The sequence below is a fragment of the Primulina tabacum genome, chromosome 4 (genome assembly GCF_025594145.1).
Source record: "Primulina tabacum isolate GXHZ01 chromosome 4, ASM2559414v2, whole genome shotgun sequence".
In the NCBI taxonomy this organism is placed as follows: Eukaryota; Viridiplantae; Streptophyta; class Magnoliopsida; order Lamiales; family Gesneriaceae; genus Primulina; species Primulina tabacum.
In genome coordinates, this window is record NC_134553.1 from 10,776,860 (window position 1) to 10,789,125 (window position 12,266).

At 30.1% G+C, this 12,266-nt stretch overlaps 1 non-coding gene across 1 annotated transcript; it reads left to right on the forward strand.

Annotated features, from left to right (window-relative positions):
- The first annotated feature begins 4,889 nt into the window (after positions 1–4,889).
- LOC142544002 (small nucleolar RNA R71) lies at positions 4,890–5,000 on the forward strand. The gene has a single exon (XR_012819971.1). It is a non-coding gene; the product is annotated as a small nucleolar RNA R71 (small nucleolar RNA).
- Positions 5,001–12,266: the final 7,266 nt, after the last annotated feature.

A 12,266-nucleotide genomic window follows, 5' to 3' on the forward strand; every position in this document is an offset into this window, starting at 1 on the left:
CAACATTTTTGCATTTTTCCTTACAAGTCCACCTTGCACATTTATGACATCCACCTATACGTTTAGCTCTTCGCTTTTTGGCATATGAGCTTTTACCAAATCCTGGCATATGTCTTATTATTAATTCACTTGCTTCCCCAACCAATCGGACTTTTGCTTCAATTATCAAACGGACATCATTCGGTATGTCATATGACATCATCAACCTTAGCCGCTCACATCTAGCTTTATAAATTTTTTTCAACGCATTATCAGGTAAACAAGCAAAATATTTACGAAGATTCATAATACATGCATCCATATTATTATTATTATATATATTTCAATTATTTTGGGAAAACTGAAGAAACCAACTTAAACAGTCACGAAGTACCGTTATCCGCCACTTAACCGGGAAATGAACTAGAATCTGCAAAACAAAATGAAAATATCAAACAACTATTGTGGATCATATAAAGGCATAAACTCATTATTAAGAATTTCATTTTCAATAAAAGGCTTAAGTCTTTGCCCATTAACTTTAAACACGTCATTATATTTAGGATTTTCAATATCAACAGCACCATGAGGATAAACAAATTTGACTATAAATGGTCCTGACCACCTCGATCTTAGTTTACCTGGAAACAAATGCAAACGAGAATTATAAAGCAAAACTTTTTGTCCAATTTCAAATGACTTTCTCATAATATTTTTATCATGAAAAGCTTTAGTTTTATCTTTATAAATCTTTGAATTTTCATATGCATCATTTCTTAATTCTTCAAGTTCATTTATTTGCAATTTTCTTAATTTAGATGCATCATCTAAATTAATATTAAATGCTTTAATTGCCCAATAAGCTTTATGTTCAAGTTCAACCGGTAAATGACAATGCTTACCAAAAACTAACCTATATGGTGACATCCCTAATGATGTTTTAAATGTAGTTCTATATGCCCATAATGCATCAGTTAATCTTAAAGACCAATCTTTTCGATTTGGATTAACTGTTTTTTCTAAAATTTGTTTTATTTCTCTATTTGCAAGTTCAACTTGACCATTACTTTAAGGATGATATGGGGTAGAAACTTTATGTGTAATGCCATATTTTATTAACAAAGAAGAAATGATTTATTTATAAAATGACTTCTCCCTTCACTAATTATTGCTCTAGGTATTCCAAATCGGCTAAAAATATTTTCTTTTAAAAATTTTATAACAACTTTATGATCATTAGTTCTACATGCAATTGCTTCAATCCATTTTGAAACATAATCAACAGCGACTAAAATGTATGTATATCCAAAAGATAATGGAAATGGACCCATAAAATTTATCCCCCAACTATCAAATATTTCAATAATTATGATTGGATTTAAAGGCATCATGTTTCGTTTTGAAATTGATCCCATCTTCTGACAGTTTTCACAAGATTTGCAAAATAAATGCGTATCTTTGAATAAAGACGGCCAATAAAATCCACATTGTAAGATTTTTGTAGCTGTTTTATTGGATGAAAAATGACCTCCACATGTTTCAGAATGACAAAATTTAATAACATTACTTACTTCATTGTCGGGTATGCATCGTCGAAAAATTTGGTCAGGACAATACTTAAATAAGTAAGGATCATCCCAATAAAATTTTTTAACTTCTATCAAGAATTTATTCTTATCCTGTGAATTCCAATGAGAAGTCATTTTATTTGTCACAAGAAAATTTACAATGTTAGCAAACAAGGGCATAATAGTAGCATAAAACAACTGATCATCTGGAAAATTTTCATTTATTGGTATTTCTTTATGAGATGATTCAGTCATTATTCTAGATAAATGATCGGCTACAACATTTTCTTTTCCTTTTTTATCTTTAATTATAATATCAAATTCTTGTAACAATAAAATCCACCGTATTAATCTTGGTTTAGCATCTTGTTTATTTGATAAATATTTTATGGCAGAATGATCGGTGTAAACAATAGTAGTAGAACCAATTAAATAAGATCGAAACTTATCTAATGCAAATACTACTGAAAGTAATTCTTTTTCAGTTGTTGAATAATTTATTTGGGCACTATTTAAGGTTCTACTAGCATAATAGATTGCATAATATTTTCCTTCTTTTCTTTGTCCTAACACACCTCCTATAGCATAATCACTTGCATCACACATTAATTCAAATGGTAAAGACCAATCTGGAGGTTGTAAAATAGGTGATGTAACTAAAAGATTAATAATTTTTTTAAAGGCATTTTCACATTTTTGAGTCCATTCAAATTGTGTATCTTTTGTTAAAAGATTTGAAATTGGTTTAGATATTATGCTGAAATTTTTTATAAACCTTCTATAAAATCCTGCATGACCCAAGAATTATCGAACTTCTTTGACCGTTTTTGGTGATGTTAAATTAGCAATAACATCAACTTTGGTTTTATCAACTTCAATTCCATTTTCAGATATCACATGTCCTAAAACAATCCCAGATTTAACCATATAATGACATTTTTCCCAATTTAAAACAAGAATTTTTTCTTCACATCTTTTTAATACTTCTTCTAGATTTTTAAGACAATTTTCAAATGAGTTTCCAAAAACAGTTATATCATCCATAAAAACTTCTACATATTCTTCAATCATATCACTGAAAATACTTAACATGCATCTTTGAAAAGTAGCCGGAGCATTACATAAACCAAATGGCATTCTTTTAAATGCAAAAGTTCCGAAAGGACAAGTAAAAGTAGTTTTTTCTTGATCTTCTAATGATATAGGTATTTGATAATACACCGAATACCCATCAAGAAAACAGTAATAAGAATTTCCTGCTACTTTTTCTAGAATTTGATCTAAAAATGGTAGTGGGAAATGATCTTTTCTAGTTGCATCATTTAATTTTCTATAATCAATACACATACGCCAACTAGATGGCATCCTAGCTTGTAATAACTCTCCCTTTTCATTTTTTATAACAGTGATGCCTGACTTTTTAGGTACTACTTGTGTTGGACTTACCCATTTACTATCTGAAATTGGATAGATAATTCCAGCGTCTAATAGTTTTAATACTTCATTCTTAACAACTTCCTTCATATGTGGATTTAACCTTCTTTGTGGTTGTTGATATGTTTTAGCATTTTCTTCCAAGTGAATTTTATGTGTACAAATTAAAGGATTCATACCTTTTATATATTTCAAAGTCCATCCAATTGCATTTTTATATTTTTTAAGTAATTTTATCAAATCTTCTTCTTGATTTGGCAAAAGAGTGGAAGAAATTACAACAGGAAACGTTTTATTTTCACCAAGAAATACAGATTTCAATTCTAATGGTAAAACTTTTAATTCAAGTTTTGTATTATCATCTTCTTTAAAATTATTTTTAGACTCAAACCTTTCTATCGAAAAAACTTCAGATTGTTGATTTAAGTTTTCTTCTTTTATATTTTCTTCCACAATTGGTTCAATTTCATTATCATATTCATTTTCATTAATACTTGGTTGTTTACATAAATTGAATACATTAAGTTCTAGAGTCATATTTCCAAAAGACAATTTCATTATTCCATTTCGACAATTAATTAAAGCATTTGAAGTTGCTAGAAATGGTCGTCCCAATATTACTGGAATTTCATTATGTACTTCTATTGGTTGTGTATCCAAAACAATAAAATCTACAGGATATATGAATTTATCAACTTGAACCAACACATCTTTAACAATACCTAGGTATTTTGATTGACCTATCCGCCACTAAGAGAATAACAGAAGTGGTTTTAATTATCCTAAATTAAGTTTTTCATAAACTGAATAAGGAAGTAAATTCGCACTTGCTCCCAAATCCAACAAAGCTTTTTTAATTTTATTTTCTCGAATAATACATGAAATTTTTTGACAACCAGGATCTTTATATTTTAAACTAGAATTATTTTGATGAATAGAACTTACTTGTTCAGCCAAGATTGCTTTTTTCTTCACATGCAATTTTCTCTTTACAGTACATAAGTCTTTTAAAAATTTTGCATAAGAATGTACTTGTTTAATAGCATCTAATAATGGAATATTTATCTTCACTTGTTTAAAAACTTCATAGATATCAGAATCACTTTTTTGTTTTTTATGATTTGTTAATGCATGAGGAAATGGTGGAGGTTTATTTGACTTATTTACTATTTCAGATTATTTATCATTCACCATATTATTCTTAAAATTTAAGGTATCATCATTCTAAAAAGTATCAGGATTATCATCCTTACTCTTTGGTTTTAAATTATCCTTGTTTTCATTACTATATGGATCATTAACTATTTTACCACTTCTAAGGGTAATAACAGATTTTATTTGATCAATTTTTTCATTTTTTAATTCTTGATTTTGATTTTTAGGATTAGGTTGAGGTTGAGATTGAGGTTGATTTTTAGGATTAGGTTGAGGTTGATTTTTAGGATTAGGTTGAGGTTGAGATAGAAATTTTTATAATTGTTAATATAATTTGCTTGTTCATGGAGACATTATTTAAATGAAGGTAATGTTGGACAATCTTTTGTAGCATGATCTTGTGTATCACATATATGACAAACAATTTCTTGAATAATTTTTAATTGACCACTCTTTTTCATTTCTAATGACTCAATTTTTCTTGCTAAAGATGCAAGTTTAGCTTGAATATCTATATCATCTTTAAGATTATAGATACCACCCCCATTTGTTGAATTATTGTTTTTAGTTGTTGGTGGTTATATTGTGCATATATTATCCCAATTTTGAGCATTTTCTGCTAATGAATCCAAATATTCCATAGCTTCATTTGGGTTTTTATCTTCAAAAGTTCCATTACACATGAATTCTATCATTTGCCTATCTTTAGGTATTAGACCTTCATAAAAGTGAGAAACTATTCTCCATGTTTCAAAACCATGATGTGGGCATGTATTAAGTAATTCTTTATATCTATCCCAACATTGATAAAACGTTTCTCCTTGTTTTTGAGAAAAAGTTGTAATTTGTCTTTTAAAAGAGTTTGTCCTATGGGAAGGGAAAAACTTTTTGAGAAATTGTTGTTGCATTTCTTCCCATGATCTTATTGAACTTGATCTTAAATTTTGTAGTCATGTTTTAGCTTTATCTTTTAAAGAAAAAGGGAAAATCTTTAATCGAACTACATTCATGCTACAATTTTGATCATTATAAGTGTTACAAACTTCCTCAAATTCTCTTAGATGCAAATATGGATTTTCAGAATCTAAGCCATGAAAATTTTGTAAAAGTTGAATAATTTGAGGTTTGAAGTTGAAATTAGATGCATCAGGAGGAAAAACTAAACAAGATGGGGCACTAGTTCTAATAGGGTTCATATGGTGCCTAAGTATTCTTAATTGATCATGTTCTTGATTATTATTATTATTATTATTATTATTATTATTATTATTATTATTATTATTATTATTATTATCATTATCTTGATTAATTTAATTATCATCCATGTTTAAATTATTATCAGATACTCGAATAAGTCTACCACTTTTTTTTCGACTCCAAATACTCATACAAAAAAAACAACAACACAATACTTACAAATAAAACATAATTAACAAATATAAACTTAATTTATACCTCCCCGGCAACGGCGCCAAAAACTTGCTACTACTTAAATAATAATTCACCCAAGTGTAGGTTGTCTGCAAGTAATATATTTCGTAAGTACGAGATCGATCCTCAGAGAGGTTATTTTGAGTTTAAATTTATTAATTTATGCATTACCAAATGCAAGAATGAAGTTTACAAATTATAAATTTTGTCAAGGTTTGAGGATTTATTCTTGGTTTATGTAATATTGTTTAACTAAAATTAAAACAAAAAAAAAACCACCATAAATAATGGTTCCAAGAAAATTAAACACACACATAATATAATATAGTTCTCACTATAGAAAATATCGAATTAACCGATATTTTATATATGGTACCTATGATTATAATTATAACTATATAAATAAATAATTGCATAAAGTAAATATTAAATTAAATCATTATATTTCATTTTGAACAACCGGCAGAGCCACGCTATTGCCTAAATGAAATATATTGATTTAATAACTTAGTTGCGGTAAAGTAAAAGTTAGTTGCGATAAAGTAAATGTTAGTTGCGGAAAAGTAAAAGTTAGTTGCGAGAAAGTAAAAGTTAGATGCGAAAAATAAAAGTTAGTTGCGATAATGTAAATGTTAGATTGTTAGATGTTAGTATTAAATCATAATATTTCATTTAGAACAACCGGCAGAGCCACGCTATCGTCTAAATGAAATATTATGATATTATTATATAAATATATATATATATATATGTATATATATATATATATATATATATATATAATAAGTGATGAAATATTTATTGTATCAAAATTAAACAACAAATCAAGATAACCACTTTAATGGTATCAAGCATTTGATGTAAATTGATAACAACAAATAATTCATTTTTATACCTACAATAAAAATAAGTTAGCTAAATGAAATTAAATAAAGAAACAATATACAAAATATAAATAATCTTACTTCACAAAGAATGCATCCTCCTCACCTTCACATAATAGATTTAGCTTGCCAAAAGCTTACTTTTGATCAACACTAAAATATCACCCATAGTTGAGAACATGAAAGAAAATATATTGGAACTTAGAACTTTGATACACACTCACACTATATTTTACAATGAGATAGAATGATTCTCAAGCTAGCACAAGGCCTCTATTTATTGGCCAAATGAGAGAAAGGGTCAAAATTTTTATTAATGTCATGTAGTTGCAATAGTATTCTTTGTCTCCTCCAAATTCAATTCCATGTCCCTTCTTTCAATGCTTTGTTCCACGACTTTAATCACTGAATTTGACTCTGCTCAAAACGTAAAACATGTGGTGAATTGTCTGTAGATGAATTTGGCCACTTGATTCACCTCATTTGGTTAAATATTGAAATAGTTATGATTTTTTTACTATATGCTGGTCATAGTAAAAGTAAATTTGTCCTCCTTTTGATATTTGCACAATTTGATCATCTTAATGAACTTTTTAGACAATCATGTCTTCTGCAAAGTTGTAGATAATTTCTCAAGGATTCCAAACATGTTTGAGTCACCTCAATTTGAATTTTCTAGCTTGAGTTATCATTATTTTACCAACACGTAGAAAACCTGAAAATAAAACATATTTAGTAAGACAATTAAATATAAACAAACAATACTAAAATTACATAATTTTATAATTTTAATGAAACCTAAATTTTAAAATACAGGTTTTAACATATAATAAATTATTAATTTTAAGTTTCATCACTGATCAGTTCAAGTAAACGAGAGTGAAATCAATTCAACTGACGAGTCAACTGATTTCCCCAGCCCAACTTAAGATCAGTTTAGCTGACTAGTTCAAAGCATCCGTCAGAATCTTTCAGTTGTAGATGAAGACAAACTCTTTATGAGGATTCCAGCTATACACAAAGGTACAAAGTATTTGTCCAGTCAAAGGACAATAATAGACGTTGCATCAGAGCATTAAAGACAAAACATTTCAGAAGGACAGTCAGAAAATCGAGACACAAAGTCCAAGAAACGAATTCAAGATGCAACTGATACAATAATTGAGTCTCACTGTACGATCAGTTTTTCCACCTATATAAAGAGAAGATCAGTGAAGACTCAATATACAGAGACAAGAAGCTTCAACGCAAATACGAGAGAAAAGAAAGGACACACACATTGCACATCAGCTTTCAGAAGCAATCAGCCCAGAGGAAACGCTTTACAGCCATATCAGCTTAGATTAGAAGCTTATTTCCCCCAGTGTGTGAGAACATATTTGGTCAGTTCTCACACATACAAACACTCTCACCACACAAATACAGTCTTGCACAAAGACGTTAAACTTGTGTATGCAGTCTTTCTCACATAGACGTAAAATAAGTGTTGGCTGGAAGGTGCTTCCTTCAGTCTAGACTAGGAGTTCAGTTAGACATTGGGTAAATCCTAAGCTGAGTGGGTTTGTACAAGTAGTTGTATAAATCAAAGTCTTCTAGTGGATCCTACCCGAGGTGGTAGAAGGGGTGACGTAGGAGCAGTTGAAGTCTCTGAACATCCATAAACATATCTTGTGTATTTAACTGATTAACTGCTGTTTTCAAACTGTTTGGATCAGTTAGAGTATCCGTCAATTCAGTTGTCACCATAACTGAACTGATGACTGCAAAAACTAATCTACCCTTTTTCAGTTATTCAGTTTACATAAGTTAAAATGTTATCTAATATAACAGTCTTCTTCACGAAGGATTACTTCGAGTTTCTTCCGCTTTGTTTTAAACCAAACTCGATTTAATTCATCGGTATTAACTTTCTTAGAACACGAGCTATTGCAGCTCATTGGAGAATATACTGTTTGAAATGCCTTCGAAAATACAAACACACTCGATCCTTCGGTACTATACATAAGCATTATGTGAGCAGTATTATAAATTTTCTTATCATTGAAACCATCAATATTCCATTCATAAATATTTTTTCCATTATAACTATTAGAAATTATGTATTCTTTTTCTTCAAAAAGAACATCAATTGGAGTAGGTCTATTATAATAATATTTATTTTGGGTAGGTTTATCTGCCCATTTTAATTTATTAATTTCTTCATCAGAAGAGTTTTTAATGTTTTCTGACTCTTCATTAAGAGTATTTAAATTAAGATTCTTAAATTTATCTTCTAATAATTTTTCTAATTCAGAAATGGAAGATTTAAATTTGAAATCTTTTATTTCTGGAGGCGATTGAATAAAATATGAAGCAATAGAAACAATATTAGTTTCTTCTTCTTTTTGTATATGAACATCGGGTTTTATCTGATTTATAGAAATTATAATTTTATCTATGCGATCTTTTAAAGAAATAATTTCCTCACCTATAACTGTAAGACAAATTTTTTTATAATTTTTTTTTCAATAATTTGATTAATATTTTTAACAGTTATCTGTAACATATCATTATCAAAAAATTTTGAACATTAAAATTTATTATTTTTTTCTATTATAAAAGATTGTTGAAGAGGATAAACAGATTTTTGAATCTGTCCAGAAGATAATTTATAAGTTCTTTCTAAAATAGAAATATAATCTATAATAATATTTTAAAAACCAAGGTACAAAATGTATTAATTTATTTTGTTTTTCAAAAAATTTATAAAATTATATAACAACATATTCATATTCTTGTTCAGAGAAATATTTAAAATACCATTCTCTGAAAGATTCCCATTTGGGTTGATTTTTGTGTTTATCTTGGCTCTAGCCATAGAACCTTTAGTAAAATCTGATAGACTTAATTTAATAGTGGTGATAAGAATCAAAACCAGTAGATCGCGTTAGTAAAACCAGAAGATAGCATAAAAGCAGAAGTTCTCGTATCGCTTTAACAAAGCAGTACTCTTCGAGTACTCATCAACTTAGATAAACAAAAGCAGAACTCGGCTTATACAAGATCAGAACATAACGACTTTTACTTGATCGTTACTATATTAAATGTTACCGTTTCTTTATTTAGTACGAGTATTTATTGCACCATTAATGCTGAACAAAGACATTTAACGCTCCTTACCAGTTTTGGTATGAAACAAGACTGATTGTTTCGTAGCTTTATGCAGGACTCATTTTAGGTACTAAAGCTGATATTGCTCAGAAGTCTTAGAAGCCGTCTCTGAATATAGACATTGGACTCTAGTTTTCTACATATATTAGGTTCAATCCTATATAGAAAATAACGCTATTATCTTTATCGACACAACGATTATTCCAACGTGACTTTGAGCTATCATCAACTACTTATCTTCAAATATCAACATACAAAAAAGCAGCACACGCTTTATTATCAATATCCGATCTTCTGAGATCATATTGTGCTGCTGTTTTGTAAATCACTTCTAGCTTAACAATTTACTACATCTTTGAGAATAGTTTGTAAACTGGAAAAGAGTCTTTTTCAGTACCTTGTTATATTCGTTTTATTACTGAGTTGTGTAACTAAGAGTTTCAGTAGGCCAAGGGTAAGCCCTACTGAAGTGGGTGTGTACAAGTGTTATACTGTAATATCCAAAGTCTTTTAGTGATATCTTTTGGAAAGAGAAGAAGGGGAGACGTAGAAGATTTTATATTCGAACTTTCAGAAACAACCACTGTTCTACTGCCTACTGTTTTATTTTGTTTCACCGTACTCCATCGGATCGTTTCCGCACTTATTATTGTGATCTGCTGGACTTACTCTTGAACAAGATAAGATATAATCTCTTACATGATTCTAGCACCCTTTGCAAAATCAATCAACAAAGGAAAGAGTTTATTCACCCCATCTAAACTCTATATCGATAACAAGTGGTGTCAGAGCAGATTTTTCTTGTTCTATATTTACAATAGGTATGGCACACTTCAGCAAGGTTCCTATGTTCTCAAAAGAAGAGTTTGATGACCGGAAGATCCGAATGCAAGCTCATCTTGCAGCTCAAGACGATGACATGTGGTTTGTCATCACAGATGGTCCGTTGAAGATCTTAAAGTCTAACACTGTTTTTGCTGTTACTGAGGGAGCACCCAAGATGGTTGAGAAGCACAGAAGTGTATGGACTTGCGAAGATAAAAAGAAAGCCAATCTTGATAATGTTGCGAAGGACATTATCTACAAAACTTTCGACAAAAATACCTTCAGTAAGATCAAGATGTGTTCTACTGTTAAAGAGATTTGGGAAAAACTCATCCAAATCTGTGAAGGAAATGAACAGACGAAGGAGAATAAACTGTCTGTAGCAATGCAGAAATTTGAGAATCTCAAAATGAAAGCTGGAGAAACTCTGAATGAGTTTGATGAACATTTCAGCAGCTTGGTTAATGAACTAGCAGTTGTTGGGAAAGAATATAGTAACAGAGAAATAATACTTAAAGTTATGAGAGCTCTACCCAGATAATGGGATGTAAAAACTATGGCTATGAGAGTATCCAGAGATCTGAACAAGTTAGAACTGCATGACTTGTTCGCAGAATTAAAAGCCTATGAGTTTGAACTGGAAGTGAGAAGCGGAGAAGAGCCCTCATCAAATCTACCTACCAAAGCTCTTGCTGCTAATACTACTGCTGCTGCTGATGCAGTAGTTGTTCCACAATCATTACCTACTACCACCATTGAGAGCACATCTGAAAAGACTGCTAAAAAGATCAGCAATGACGCTATATCTCTATTTGTGAATAAATTCTCCAGATTCATGAAGAAGAATCGCCGAGCTTATCAAAGCCCTAACCGGAACTTCAAGAAGGATTCACCACCCGGTGACATGGCGTGCTTTAACTGGGGAAAGATCGCTCACTTTATTGCTGATTATCCAAATCCAAAGAAGGATGATCAGATGAAAAAGGAATACAAGAGGAATGACAAAAAATTCAGAAGAGACCGCAAAGTGATGATTGCTGAAGAAAGCAAATCAAAATGGGCGGATTCTAGTACTGAGTCTTCTGACTCAGAAAGTCATTCTACTGAAAGTGATGTAGAATAGATCAAATGTCTCATGGCAGATATTGAACCAACCTCAACATTTGGAGATGTACTTGACTTTGACTCTGACGAATTTACATGAACTGATTTGATTAAGGTCAAAACAAATATCATAAGCAAACCTGGTGCTTGGTGGTGCCTTTGTCAACCATTTTCAGAAAACCGTTTTTCTTCAGTTGTGGTGCTCGGTGGTGTCTGTCAAGCGCTCCAAATTTTCTCAGATACAGATTTGGATCTTCGATTGCACTTATGTTGTTTGAGGAAAATTCTAAAAGAAGTAAGCCATATATATACCAACGGAGGACGGATGGAAAGATTAATTTCAGCTAAAATGCATAAGTATTTTTTAAAAATATCCAGTCTTGGTATGTATGTGTATTTGTTTGAGTTTGGTATTTGAATTGTATTAATTTAGTCATGTTTTTGGAAAATAATTATTAGTGTCTTTTCTTTGAAAATGCACCAGGTTTTTTACCAGTTTTGGTTTTTTCACTGTTTTGCTCTTATTTTGAACATATGTGTGTGTGAGAATGGAACAATAATTGGTTGAATTGGTGGACTTGGCTTCTTTTTTGTTGCTGAGAACATTGATGATTTGTAATTTATCGTACCCGTCGAAATGATTTCTAATTCTTGAAATCATTTTCTATATTTCTTCAAATGCTACCGAAGATGAGAAATTTCTGTTAGTGATCGTAGTGTAATCTTATCAATTTTT